Source organism: Hordeum vulgare, chromosome 2H (genome assembly GCF_904849725.1).
Source record: "Hordeum vulgare subsp. vulgare chromosome 2H, MorexV3_pseudomolecules_assembly, whole genome shotgun sequence".
Taxonomy (NCBI): domain Eukaryota; kingdom Viridiplantae; phylum Streptophyta; class Magnoliopsida; order Poales; family Poaceae; genus Hordeum; species Hordeum vulgare.
The window spans coordinates 443,750,680-443,765,416 of NC_058519.1; positions in this window are offsets into that span (position 1 = coordinate 443,750,680).

Here is a 14,737-nt window from a genome sequence, read left to right on the forward strand (position 1 = left end):
CTCTCGGCAGGGCTTCGCAAATCACCGTGGGAGAGGAGGAAGAAGGGGGCAGCGCTGCGCCGAGGGAGATGAAAAATTGTGTGTCAAACAGCCCCAAAACCCCCACTATATATAGGAGGAGGGGAGGGGGTGCGCCACCCCTAGGGTTCCCACCCTAGGTGGTGCGGCAGCCCAGATGGGACACGGGGGCGGTGGCCAGGGCAGGGAAAGGGGGGCGGCGCCCTAGGTGGGCCTTGGGCCTCCCCACCCCCTAGGGTTTCCCCTCCCTCCCTCTCTCGTGCGCATGGGCTGGGTGTGGGGGCGCACCATCCCACCTAGGGGCTGGTTCCCTCCCACACTTGGCCCATGTAGCCCTCCAGGGCTTGTGGCCCCTCTCGGTGGGCCTCCGGAACCCTTTCGGTGGTCCCGGCACTTTGCCGGTGGTGCCCAAAACATTTCCGGCGTCCAAACCCATCCATCCTATATATCAATTTTTACCTCCACACCATTTCGGAGCTGCTCATGACGTCCAGGATCTCATCCGGGACTCCAAACATCCTTCGGTAACCTCGTATAGCAATTCCCTATAACCCTAGCGTCTTCGAACCTTAAGTATGTAGATCCTACGGGTTCAGGAAGCATGCAGACATGACCGAGACACTCTCCGACCAATAGCCATCAGCGGGATATGAATACCCATGGTGGCTCCCACACGTTCCACGATGATCTCATCGGATGAACTACGATGTCAAGGATTCAATCAATCCCGTATACAATTCCCTTTGTCCGTCGGTATAGAACTTGTTCGAGATTCGATCGTCGGTATACCTATACCTTGTTCAATCTCGTAACCGGTATGTCTCTTTACTCGTTCCGTAGCACGTCATCGTGTGACTAACTCCTTAGCCACATTGAGCTCATGATGATGTTCTACCCAGTGGGCCCAGAGATTCCTCTCCGTCACGCGGAGTGACATATCCCGATCTCGATTTGTACCAACCTAACAGACACTTTCAGAGGTACCCGTAGTGCACCTTTATAGTCACCCAGTTACGTTGTGACGTTTGATACACCCAAAGCACTCCTATAGTATCCGGTAGTTGCACAATCTCACGGTCGAAGGAAAAGACACTTGACATTAGAAAAGCTTTAGCATACGAACAATACGATCTAGTGCTATGCTTAGGATTGGGTCTCGTCCATCACATCATTCTCCCAATGATGTGATCTCATTATCAATGACATCTAATGCCCATGATCAGGAAACCATGATCATCTATTGATCAATGAGCTAGCCAACTAGAGGCTTACTAGGGACACATTGTGATCTATTTATTCACACATGTATTACCGTTTCCTGTTAATACAATTATAGCATGAAAAATAGATGATTATCACGAACAAGGAAATATGATAATAACCATTTTATTATTACCTCTAGGGCATATTTCCAAGACATAGTATTATCATATATAATGGTACTTATTTATCAAAGGGGGCTATGGAAAAGTTTTGCCAGAAGGAACATATCTGGCTTGATTTAGCGGTTGTGGCGCACCCGCAATCTAACACGCAAGGTGAAAGGGCGAATCAAGAAATTTTGCGAGGGATTAAACCCCGGCTTATGGCCCCGTTGACATGAACTCCAGGATATTGGGTGGAGGAGCTTACTTCAGTTCTTTGGAGCATTAATACTACTCAAAACAGATCCACTGGGTATACGCCTTTCTTCCTCGTCAATGGTGCTGAGGCGGTACTCCCAAGCGAAATTTGACACGACTCTCCTAGAGTTTCCACTTATATTGAGGCCGACAATAAAGAAGCAAGGCAAGATTCTTTGGATGCTTTGGTGGAGGAGCGAGACTTAGCGGTAGCTAGGTCAGCAATATACCAACAAGACCTGCGTCACTACCACAACCGTAGGGTTAAAAGCCGAACCTTTCAGGAAGGCGACTTGGTGCTATGACTCATCCAATATCAAACAAGGGTGGATAAAGTTTCACCACCCTGGGAAGGACCATTTATTATCAGCAAGAATCTCAACAACTGTTCATATTACTTGATTGATTTATGACCCGGTAAGAACAACATTGAAGCACAGACAACTCGCCCTTGGAACATTGCTCATCTATGACCTTATTATACATAGAGCTACCGGCTCATTATCCCGTGTAAAACCTCTATGATATTTTGAATTCAATAAAGCTCACCTTCTCGCCAAAAAATTAAGTGTGAGCCTTTGTCATTTACATTACATGGGGGATTACAAGACAAAATCATCGTGATCCATAAGAATTAAGTCGACTTATCTGGGGACTACATGTCTCCAGGTTGTTTAGTAGTAATAGCATTGTCTTATGTAATCATATGCTAGGCCTTTCTATTGATCACAGATCACTTGAGGGCTTCTAACTTATCGAGTTTAGCTTCCTTACCCGCTTGATCGGCAAAGATGCCACAAAATGGTTAAATCTGCCGGTATGCTTTGGCGACTCCGAAGAAGGTGACTCCATGTACTATTGACTAATCAATCCATTATGGACCCTGAATTAGCAAGGTTAAAACATGGGTATGTCATGTGAGAGCCGGCATATTGAGAGCGAGGATAAGATATGGGTTATTATGCCCGCTTCATTGAAGCAAGACTAGAACTTCTAAAGCTAGTCTATTTAACTACGTCTCACTGATCCGGATTTTATCGGTCTCATCACTTAAGATTGATAGACATAAATATCATCTCTCTTCAATAAGTAAGGGGGATATAATATGAGTGGCGATGGATCAATTTGAAGGAAAACGTATTCAGAACATACACACGTTATCTGGCTCATATGTTACAAGGCATTCCAGGCCCAGTTGATGGAAACTTAAAGTTTTTAGAAAATTCAAGAATAAGCTTTGTCTTGGTCTTTGGCTCGGTATATCTTTGACTGGTCTTCTGCTTGAAGCTCTAGCTCTACTATTTGAAGGTCATCCAAATTCCAGTTACAATGAGCCAATTATTCGAACATGGCTTCCTCATTAAAGATTGGTGATGGATCGACGTGAGGAGCAAAGGTTTTCTTGTGACGATGAGGAGTCAGACCAACTGATTTAAACTGAGGTGGTTGAATCTTAGCATTGTTTGAGTCATAGGCAGGATGATAACTCTTCAAAGGCATGCCACTTACAAGCTGGCTAGCCAATTTTGGGGCTCCTGAGACGCTCTGACGATAGTAAGCGTCTTCGAAAGGTGAGCCATGAGCCTTTCATTCTGGGAATCCTTTCATCATTTCTGCCAGGTCGAGTTCAAATGAGTAAGCCAGAGCACGACTTAAAGAATAAGTGGCTCCAGCCCGGGCGACTGATCTTTTTAGCTCCTGATCTATTTTGGAATCGTAGAAAGGAAGGCCAGGGCATGTTTTATAAGAGTGACCGGCTCTTCATTCCCAGCAACAACCTTTATGGTGCACAATCTCCTTGTATACAGCTCTTCAGTGAAAACGTACACGACTTTAAGCTTCAACAAGTAGTTATCCTGAAGGTCACGTGTATGAGGACCTGCAAAAGAACGAAAACACATGAAAGCTCCATAATATTGACTGTTGGCACGCAAAATGTTGAAAAGATCCACAAGCACTCATGAAAGATAGCATGAGTCATCTAATCAATATGCTTTTTATGCTTGGACAACTCTCCACAGACTATTTTCAACCTGTTTTCAGCATCAGTGGAGCATTTTATCAAGGCGGCTTTTTCGTTCTCAAAGGACTCCGTTTCTGCCATTAAGCCAACCTTCATTTTCTCGGTTTGCTCCAAAGATATACGAAGCTTTTCTTGAAGCTCCGCTCGGGTGAGTTTACCCAGTTCAAGAGCTTTGGTCAAATCTGAGATTTTTCATTCAGCGGACTCCAGATTTTCCTGCAGAAAAGGATGGGATGACAATTATTATAACAAATCCCAAGAAAACTTCATGTAATATGCTTGGCACTTGGGGCAAATGGATATCAATTTTTAGTTTACATAATGAATAAAATACCCGACTTATCTCAAGGAGATGAGCCGGCCCTTGGGGGCTATAGGCCGAGTTCAAAATTTCAAGTAAATTATGAACACATGACTTATCTCAAGGAGATGAGCCGGCTCTTAGGGGCTACATGCCGAGTTCAAAATTTCAAGTAAGTTATAAAGACCCAACTCATCTCAAGGAGATGAACCGGCCCTTGGGGGCTATAAGAGAATATGGGCATATGAGGTGCATATCTTACCTCACACTTCATCTTTATTGTACTCACAAGGCAAGCTTCCATTTGACGTCTTGAAGAAAGACGCTCAAGATAACCAACATATAGTTCTTGAACACCAAGAGGAAGAGATTGAAGTTTAGCTTTCCTCTTATCAAATGGGGTGGTTCCTTCTTTCGTGGGTTGCTTTGTCAAAATGTTAGTCGGTCGAGGACCAGCATAGTCTGACCCAAGGATAACCACGTCTGCAACAGTATCACAAGGGACATCCTCGAAAGGAGGATTAGAGATTGTCGGGTCATCTTCGACACCCGAAGAGGAAGTAATATCTTTCTCAACCTCAGGCTGAGGTAGATCAGCAGGAACCTCCTGATAATTTTCACATTGCCCGGTGCTTGCAGAATCCGCCGTATCTAAATCCTCCGGCTCAAGAGTAATAGAAGAGTTTCCAACTTTCCGTGTCTTGGCCCTAGCTCTATAAAACAAGAAGACAGAGTTAAGTTTAAAGAAAAAACTATATAGGCAAGCATATATCACCAAAAGTGAGGGAACTTACCCTTGCTAAATAATGAAAGGTGACAGCTTTGCGGAAGAAGAGTCGCCAGACGAAGGAAGTGATTCGTGATAATCCAAATCAACACAATTGAGGGGTTGTTTAAGAAGACCAACCTGTGTAAGAGAAAGCGTGGGACTTTGTGGCACCTTGTCTTGGAGTTGTCGCAAAGAGGATTGTTCATATATATCGGTCAAGGGAGACTCATTTTGAGATGTTGAGGTGGTGACATCCACTTTCCTTCTCTTCTTAATAGAGGCAACCTTTGTTTTACTAGTTGGGACTATTCAGTTCTTCTTCCAAAACAAAGAAGAAGCCTGCAAAATTTGAGCAGAACAAACAAAGGTGCTCAGAAAATTGAAGGAAGTACTATGAAGGTACTCAGATGATGAGTTAGGAGCCTTACCAGAGGAGCCGGGTTGAGAGCATTAAAGGGCTCCAAGAGAACTTGATCACAGACAGCTTGGGTTTCCCCAAGTAATTTCTTCACAACTTTATTTATATCGTCTTTTGTCAAAAAAATTGTGGTATACCTTTGAGGGTCATTCTCACGACCAGAGTACTTGCACATGAGAGAACTTCGGCGACTCAATGGAAAGATCATCAAAGATACCCAGCAACTGGTCAAATCTACTCCGATCGGACCCTGATATTTGAGAGCCGCCAATTTTTGGAAGACAAGGGCGAATTTTTCACGCTCCTCCCGAGAAATGTAGCTAGGAAGTTCGAAATCCACTAGAAGGCGAGTTGGTTTGTTACCCAGCAGGGGATTTTCAGTCCCTGGAGCAGTATTTTTACAATAACCAAGTTTTCTTCCACCCTTTACGATGGCTCGGTAAAGCTGCAGAAGGGAAAACACCATTTCTATGTCTTTGAATCGAGATTCCACCCAATTCCTGGCTAAGCCCGTCTGTGCACTTAGTTTGGCGGTTTGAATAGATAAGTTCCCAAAAAAAGTGGAACGGTGGGTTCCATCTGCAAATATACCTCACACAATACTTGGAGTTGGCAAAGATTTGATATGGATTTGGGTGCCAAGTCCGGTGGACGAAGGTCGAAAGAATAAAGTACATCTTGAAAGAATTTTGACCCGGGAGGAGAGAAGCCCCTAAAAAGATGATCCACGAAAACAACAACATCTCCTTCATTAGTGTTTGGCCTTGTTTCTCCCCGAGGAGCTTGCCATACGAGTATTTATTTAGTAGACAATAAACCTTGATTTACATATTCCTGAAGTAGATTTTTTGAAACTTGCGGAGGCACACAATTACAGGTAGAAGTCTTTGACATAATGACTTTCCTGGACATTAGTAGCAAGATTACAAACAATTATCCATGTTATGAGCAAAGATCGAACATCACAAAGGGAGGAAGTGCTATAATTATTCATATGTCGGGTTAAAGTAATCTAGAAGGTAAAGTCGGCAACCTTAGAGGCGCCTCACCAGTGGCCAAATGTTTTTCTTTTACAAAAACCTTACGGAATAGAAGGAAAACAGGTTCCACCAAACTTTGCGACAACCATGGATCTAGAAAAGATTCGGAAAAGGAAAATTATTAAACCTAGGGGCATGACACGGGTAGTCAATCTATATCATGAAGGTTTTTGGGATAAACTAAAACATACTGCAAGGAATAAGAGGCTATTCATGTCTATTATCCTCTTGCGGTGGAAATGAAGAGTTCAAAGCATGAATAAATAGGAGTGTTGATGAACTAATAGAAGGATCCCTCGAGGTCTCCGATGAACCCCAGGGATAATTTAGACGAGGAACTTACGAAAGAAAATAGTCACATACCTCGTCGATCAACGGAGATGTTGAAGCCGCCTGAGCAACACCAAGAAGCAGCTCGTATCAATGGCTAACAACTGTCGAAAGCAAGACAACGGCAATGGTGCGACTGGGTGCTCGGGCTAGAGAAAGAAGATGGGGTGAGAAGGTAAAAGTGAAAAACCAAGGTTTTCACCCATTTTATAATACCCGAAGGGACAAGTGCAAGGCGTGGGAATAGAGGAGTCGCGGTAAAAACATTAACGGGACGACGCCTCGATTTCCGGGACAAGGATGCATGCAGTACTAGTTATGATGATGATGTGATGACATTCACTCTGGCGAGTGAAGTCACGAAATAAAGAGCCGAAAATTATTAGCCGACAGTTAGAGAGATTGCGACCAAGTGGCCCATCACCAGAATACGATGGCTCAAAGACGTACAAGGCAAGAGACGCCGGAGTTTTCCCTGTCTTGGTAAGAAAGATAAGGTAGATTTGAAATAGGCCACGGGCATTATTCGACCCGTACTATGTTGTAAACTTGGGGCTTCTACCTATATATAAAGGAGAGCCCTCAAGTCAGAGAGGTCAAGTAAAAAACCCTCGAGAGTTAGGTTAGAGATTCCACACCCTTGTAATCCGATGGAGGCTTTTTACCTCCATCGGAGGAGCCAAACCTGGGTAAATCTGCCTCTCATTTCCCGATCAAACCCTTCGAGTTGCCACGCCATGACAATGGCCTCACCACTAAGTCCGATCACGAGGACATCTGTCGTGACAAAACCACGACAAGCCTCATGATCATCCCGAGGTAGATCTCTCGGACCCTTATGTTGTGCTATTTACTCCTTTCAATTAGTTTTGCCTACAAATCCTAAAACTTTCTTATGAAAGGAGGGAATATGATTATAGCGTGATGTTTTATTCTCGAAAGGATGACAACACTTGATCATATGCATTATGCCTAGCTACGGGAATAGAACAATAGCGCTTGTTGGGAGGCAACCCAATAGTTTTATTAGTTTTTTGCTTTTTTACTTTCCGTTGTAGTGTGTTGAAATGATTATCGCCTCTGTAATGATTGTGTTCTTTTGTTTAAATTAGTGGTTGTGCCAAGTTAAAACTTTAGGATTACTTGTATGATAAGTATTATTGATATAATGCAACAACAGAAACTTTGACATCCAGTGCAGAATTTATCTAATTTTACTGGAATGTCTTTTTAAACTGCCTTTTTACAGAGTATTTCTGTACAAATTACTCTTGTCTTCCTAATTTTTCACAATTTTTGGTGTTACAGAAGTAGAGGTTCATTACAGATTACTACAGATTGTTCTGTTTTAGACAAATTGTGTTTTTTCTTGCATAGTTTGCTTGTTTTGATGTTTCTATGGATTGTGTCGGGGGGGTATAATCCCATGGAGAATTTAGGACAGAATACCTATTATAAAATATTTAAATAACAATCAATTTACAACAATACGTGAGTATTTGTTATGTTGCTGGTACTAACGGATCTCACGAAGATTTGTTGAGTTCTATGTCATTGAAGTTTTCAAGTTATGGGTGTTATCACGATAGACAAGGGAATAAGGAGCATCAAGAGCCTAAGCTTGGGGATTACCAAGGCACCCAAGGTAATATTCTAGGAATACTCAAGTGTCTAAGCTTGGGGATGCCCCGGAAGGAATCCCCTCTTTTGTCTCAATCCATTGTATGTCACTTGAAGCTACATTTTTATTCGTCACATGATATGAGTTTTGCTTGGAGAATCATTTGCTTTATTTTGCTTTTTATTTTTAGTTTGACACAATCATATTTTTCTGTACACACCAACCTGAGAGAGATACACATTTATCATGATTTGTTAGAATACTATTTGTGCTTCACTTATATCTTGCGAGCTAAACAATTGCTCTAGTACTTCACTTGTATATTTTTGAGCACGGTGGCACATGGATTTTATAGAAATATTTGAGCTCTCGTTCTTCACTTATATTTTTTGAGAGTTATTATACAGTAGTGGTAATTTACATGGGTCATAAAGCTAGTCCAAATATAATAAGTATTCAATGTATGATAATTAAAACCATCATGTAGCACATAAAGAAAAATTGTGGGTTGATGATATTGATATGGTAATATGAAAAAGTTGTGAGTGCATAATTGTTGATTCATATAAGTAGAAGTATTAAAAGGTGTTAATCCCTTTTATCTCTGGATATTAAAAAGGCATGGCGAGGATTTGTGAGCATTTCTATTCCTCGTTGAAAGCCAAGTGTTGTTTTGAGTCGGAGTCTCGCGATGGTTAACTCCTCCCAAACCTCTCCCTCGGGGCATGCAACTAGTTCTTTAATTTGTGATGAAACTAATAAAACTTTGAAATAAGTATATGACTTCTTCATGACTAATGTGAAACCATGGACATACACATTCTCACCTCCTCATATTTCGCTAGCCTGCTCGGTACCGTGCATTACCCATTCTCACCTCGAGGATCAATGCAAACTTCACTAGTGCATCCAAACCCCATGGCTTGATATGCTTTGTCACACATAAACCTTCCTTTATCTTCCTCAAAACAGCCACCATACACCTACCTATCATGTCATTTTCATATCCATTCATAGATATGTTGCCATGCAAATTCCATGGTTATATCATATGACTAGTTCATTCACCATCATATTGCTTTGGATGGTCATATAGAGCCGACATAGCATTTGTGGCAAAGCCACCATTCATTTTATTGCTGATACATGTCACTCTAGATCATTGCACATCCTGGTACACTACCGGAGGAATTCATATTGAGGCATATCGAGCTTTGATGAGTTGTAAGTAAATAAAAGTGTGATGATCATCATTATTTGAGCATTATCCCAGTGAGTAAAGGATGATGGAGACTATGATTCCCCCGCAAGGCCGGAAGAAACTCTGGATTAAAAACGAAAATGGGGAGAGAAAATGAGCCCACCATAAAAAATAGATGTTGAAAAAAATGAATCAGAGAAAAAGAGATTAGGGGCGTTGCTACTATTCTTTACCACAATTGTGCTTCAAAGTGGCTCCATGTTCCTCATATAGAAAGTCTCATGATATGTCATTTTCATATAGTAGTGGGAATCATATTATAATTATTTTGAACTTGGCTTGCATATTCCAATGATGGGCTTCCTCAAATGCCCGAGGTCTTCATGAGCAAGAAAGTTTGATGCACACCACACTTAGCTTCATTTGAGCTTTCATACACTTATATCTCTAGTGCATCATTTGCATGGCAATCCCTACTCCTCGCATTGATATCTACCGATGGGCATCTCGATAGCCCATTGGTATGCCTAGTTGATGTGAGCCTATCTTCTCCACTTTTACCCCTTTGATACCTACTACCATATTCTATACCACCTTATGCTATGTCCATGGCTCACATTCATGCATTGTGTGAAGAATAAAAAGTTGATTCGCTTTGAAAAAGTATGATCCAATTGCCTTACTTGGACACTGTGGTGCTTAAAATTTGTATTAATGTGGGACGGAGCCAAGCTTTGCTAATATGAAAGACTAATAGGGGTAAACATTCTTTGAGGACCGTATATTTCAAAATATTGATGATTTTGTTGCTTGTTCTTATAATTATTACTATGTTGATGTTTGCTGATTCATCGTTTCTCAATGAATTACATGCAAATGATGACATAATGGATAGCACGTCACATCAAAAATTATGTTTTTATCATTTACCTACTCAAGGACGAGCAACAATTAAGCTTGGGGATGCTTGATACGTCTCCAACATATCTATAATTTTTGATTGTTCCATGTTGTTATATTATCATCCTAGGATAATCTTTGGGTCATAATTCACAATTTTATATTATTTTTTAGCACTCACGTATTAACCTAATGCCCAGTGCCAGTTGTTGTTTTATGCGTGTTTTTTGCTTTTCAGGTTTTCAGTACCAAATGAAGTCCAATTGCCATGAAACTTTTTTATGATTTTTCTGGACCAAAAGAAGACGTGGAATCTTGAGGAGGAACATGTAGCCACACGAGGTGCTCAAAACGCAACACGGAGCGACCAGGGGGGAGGCCATGCATTGTTGCCTTGGTGCCTTCCTATGGCCCCACTTGTCTTGATTTATGGCATATAAATTCCCAACCATTCCAGAAATCCTAAATACCATCCATAAACACTTTTTACGCCACCACCAGTCTCTGTTCCATGGCGACCCCATCTGGAGCTCCATTCCGGGACCTGATACGTCTCCAACGTATCTATAATTTTTGATGGTTTCATGCTATTATCTTGTCAAACTTTGGATGTTTTGTATGCCTTTTATATCTTCTTTGGGACTAACTTATTAACTCAGTCCCAAGTGCCAGTTCATGTTTTTTCCGTGTTTTTGACCCTTTTTAGAGGACAATTTTAAACGAAGTCCAAACGGAACGAAACTTCCAAAAAGATTTTTTCCGAAACAGAAGAAGATCAGGGAACTTGAGAACCAAGGCAGGGGGCCACCAGGGACCCCACAAGCCCCCTAGCCGCGGCCAGGGGGCCGCGCCTCCCAGGCTTGTGGGCTCCCTAGGCCACCTCTGCCCTAGGTCTTTCGCCTATATATGCCCAAAGTACTTTTCCGCCGCCGCAAGCTTCTGTCTCCGCAAGATCCCATCTGGGGCACGTTCTGGTGCCCTGTCGGAGGGGGATTCAGATACGGATGGCTTCTTCATCAACACCATGACCTCTCCGATGATGCGTGAGTAGTTCACCATAGACCTACGGGTCCATAGCTAGTAGCTAGATGGCTTCTTCTCTGTCTTGGATCTTCAATACAAAGTTCTCCATGATCTTCATCGAGATCTATCTGATGTAATCTTCTTTTGTGGTGTGTTTGTCGAGATCCGATGAATTGTGGATTTATGATGAGATTATCTATGAATCTTATTTTAGTTTCTTCTATTCTCTCTTATGCATGATTTCATATCCTTGTAATTCTCTTCGAGTTGTGGGTTTTGTTTGGCCAGCTTGATCTATGATTCTTGCAATGGGATAAGTGGTTGGTTTTGGGTTCATACCGTGCGATGACTCACCTAGTGACAGAAGGAGTAGCAAGGCACGCATCGTGTTGTTGCCATCAAGGGTAAAAAGATGGGGTTTTCATCATTGGTTTGAGTTTATCCCTCTACATCATGTCATCTTGCTTAAGGCGTTACTCTGTTCACCATAAACTCAATACACTAGATGCATGTTGGATAGCTGTCGATGTGTGGAGTAATAGTAGTAGATGGAGAAAGTATTGGTCTACTTGTCTCGGACGTGATGCCTATATGTATGATCATTGCCTTAGATATCGTCATGACTTTGCGCGGTTCTATCAATTCCTCGACAGTAATTTTTTCACCCACCGTAATATTTGTTATCTTGAGAGAAGCCTCTAGTGAACACTATGGCCCTCGGGTCTACTTCACACCATATTTTCAGCCTTACTCTTTTACTTCGTTGCACTTTCCGCCTTCAGATCTCACTTTGCAATCAATCTTGAAGGGATTGACAACCCCTTTATAGCGTTGGGTGCAAGCTCTTTTGTGTTTGCGCACGTACTCTGGACTTGAGGAGATTTCCTACTAGATTGATACCTTGGTTCTCAAACTGGGGGAAGAACTTACTGCTCCTGTGCTGCATCACCCTTTCCTCTTCAAGGGAAAAAACAACGCAAGAAAGTCTCCGTCAACGTGTCAATTTCTAGCGTTGTTGTTTGAGAAGTAGTAGAAGGATTTCTGGCGCCGTTGCCGGGGAGGATCTAGTCAAGGACTCATCCAAGTAAGTGTCGCAAACTCATCTCTTGCAGTTACTTTTTTGCCTCTCGTTTTCCTCTCCCCCACTTCTGAAAAACAAAAATTTACAAAAAGATTTGCCTTTTTCGTTCGCCCTTTTCTCTCGCTTGCTTTTATTCGCTTGTGTGCTTGCTTGCTTGCTGAAGTCACCATGTCCGAAAACACCAAACTTTGTGACTTCTCGAATACTAATAATAATGATTTTATTAGTACTCCGATTGCTCCCGCCAATAGTGCGGAGTCGTAAAAAATCAATGCCGCTTTGTTGAATCTTGTTATAAAAGAGCCATTCTCCGGCCTTCCTAGTGAAGATGTCGCATCCCATCTTAATACCTTCATTGAGCTTTGCGATATGCAAAAGAAGAAAGATGTGGATAATGATGTGATTAAATTGAAGCTTTTTCCTTTCTTGTTGCGACATCGAGCAAAAGCTTGGTTTTCATCTTTGCCCAAAAATAGTATTGATTCTTGAAATAAGTTCAAAGATGCTTACATATCCAAGTATTTTCCAGCGGCTAAGATTATCTCTCTCCGTGATGATATCATGAATTTTAAGCAACTTGATCATGAACATGTTGCACAATCTTGGGAGAGAATGAAATTGATGATTAGAAATTGTCCCGCTCATGGCTTGAGTCTTTGGATGATTATACAAATCCTCTACGCTGGCTTGAATTTCGTTTCTAGAAATATCTTGGACTCCGCCTCCGGTGGAACGTTCATGGAAATCACGTTAGGAGAAGCCACAAAACTCCTAGACAATATCATGACGAACTACTCTCAGTGGCACACTGAAAGGTCACCAACTAGTAAGAAGGTACATGCTATAGAAGAAATTAACTCGTTGAGTGCTAAGACGGATGAGTTAATTAATTTGGTTGCTAGTAGAAGTGCTCCTTTAGATCCTAATGATATGCCCTTGTCTTCCTTGATTGAGAGTAGCAACGCTAGGTTGGACGTTAATTTTTTTGGTAGGAATAATTTTGGCAACAACAATGCTTTTAGAGGAAATTATGTTCCTAGGACTTTTCGTAGTAACCCCTCTAATAACTTTGTCAACTCCTACAACAATACTCATGGAAATCACAATAGATTACCCTCTGATCTAGAGAGTAATATCAAAGAGTTTAATAACTCACAAAAGATTTTCAATGCATCCATAGAGGAAAAACTACTCAAAATTGACGATTTGGCTAGGAGCGTTGATAGAATGTCTAGTGATATTGATGCTTTGGAAGTTAGATGTACTCCTCCCAAGATCAACATGGATGAAACATTGAAATCTATGCATGTTTCCATGAGTGAGAGCAAAGAAAGAACCGCCCAAATTCGTGCTAGACATGAATGGCTTAAAAAGGCGTGTTCTCGTGATAAGAATCATGAAGATCTTAAAGTGCTTGGTGTGACTCCCATTGAATCTTTGTTTTTTTGTGTCAAATCTAATGATGATGGGGCTGGATATGAATCCACTTTGGTTGAAAAACGCACCAATGATTCGGAGTCCATCTATGTTGATGCTAGAAGCATTGAAAGTGGAGTAGAAGATATTAAAACTTTGAGTAGTAATGAAATTACTACCTTGTATTTCAATGAATTCAATTATGATAGTTGCTCCTTGATTGAATGCATTTCCTTGATGCAATCCATGCTAAACTCTCCACATGCTTATAGCCAAAACAAGGCCTTTACCGATCATATCGTCGAAGCTATGATAAAATATCTTGAAGAGAAACTTGAATTGGAAGTCTCTATCCCTAGAAAGCTTCATGATGAGTGGGAACCTACTATCAAGATCAAAATAGAAAACAATGAATGCAATGCTTTGTGTGATTTGGGTGCTAGTGTTTTCGCGATTCCAAAGTCTTTATGTGATGTTCTGGGTTTTAATGAGATTGAAGATTGTTCTCTTAATTTGCATCTTGCGGATTCTACTGTCAAGAAACCTATGGGAAGGATAAATGATGTTCTTATTATTGCAAATAGGAACTATGTACCCGTGGATTTCATTGTGCTTGACATTGATTGCAATCCTACATGCCCTATTATTCTTGGTAGACCTTTCCTAAGGACTATTGGTGCTATCATCGATATGATGGAAGGGAATATTATATTTCAATTTCCTTTAAAGAAGGGTATGGAGCATTTTCCTAGAAAGAAAATAAGATTTCCTTATGAATCCATGATGAGGGCTACTTATGGTTTGAGCACCAAAGACGACGATACGTGATTCCATCACCTTATAACTAGCTAAGGGCGTTAAACAATAGCACTTGTTGGGAGGCAACCCAATGAATTTATCTTTTTATTTCTGTTTTGTTGCATCCACACCATCATAATTCTGTTATGATAGTGTCTTTTGTGTTTCTTTTTGTG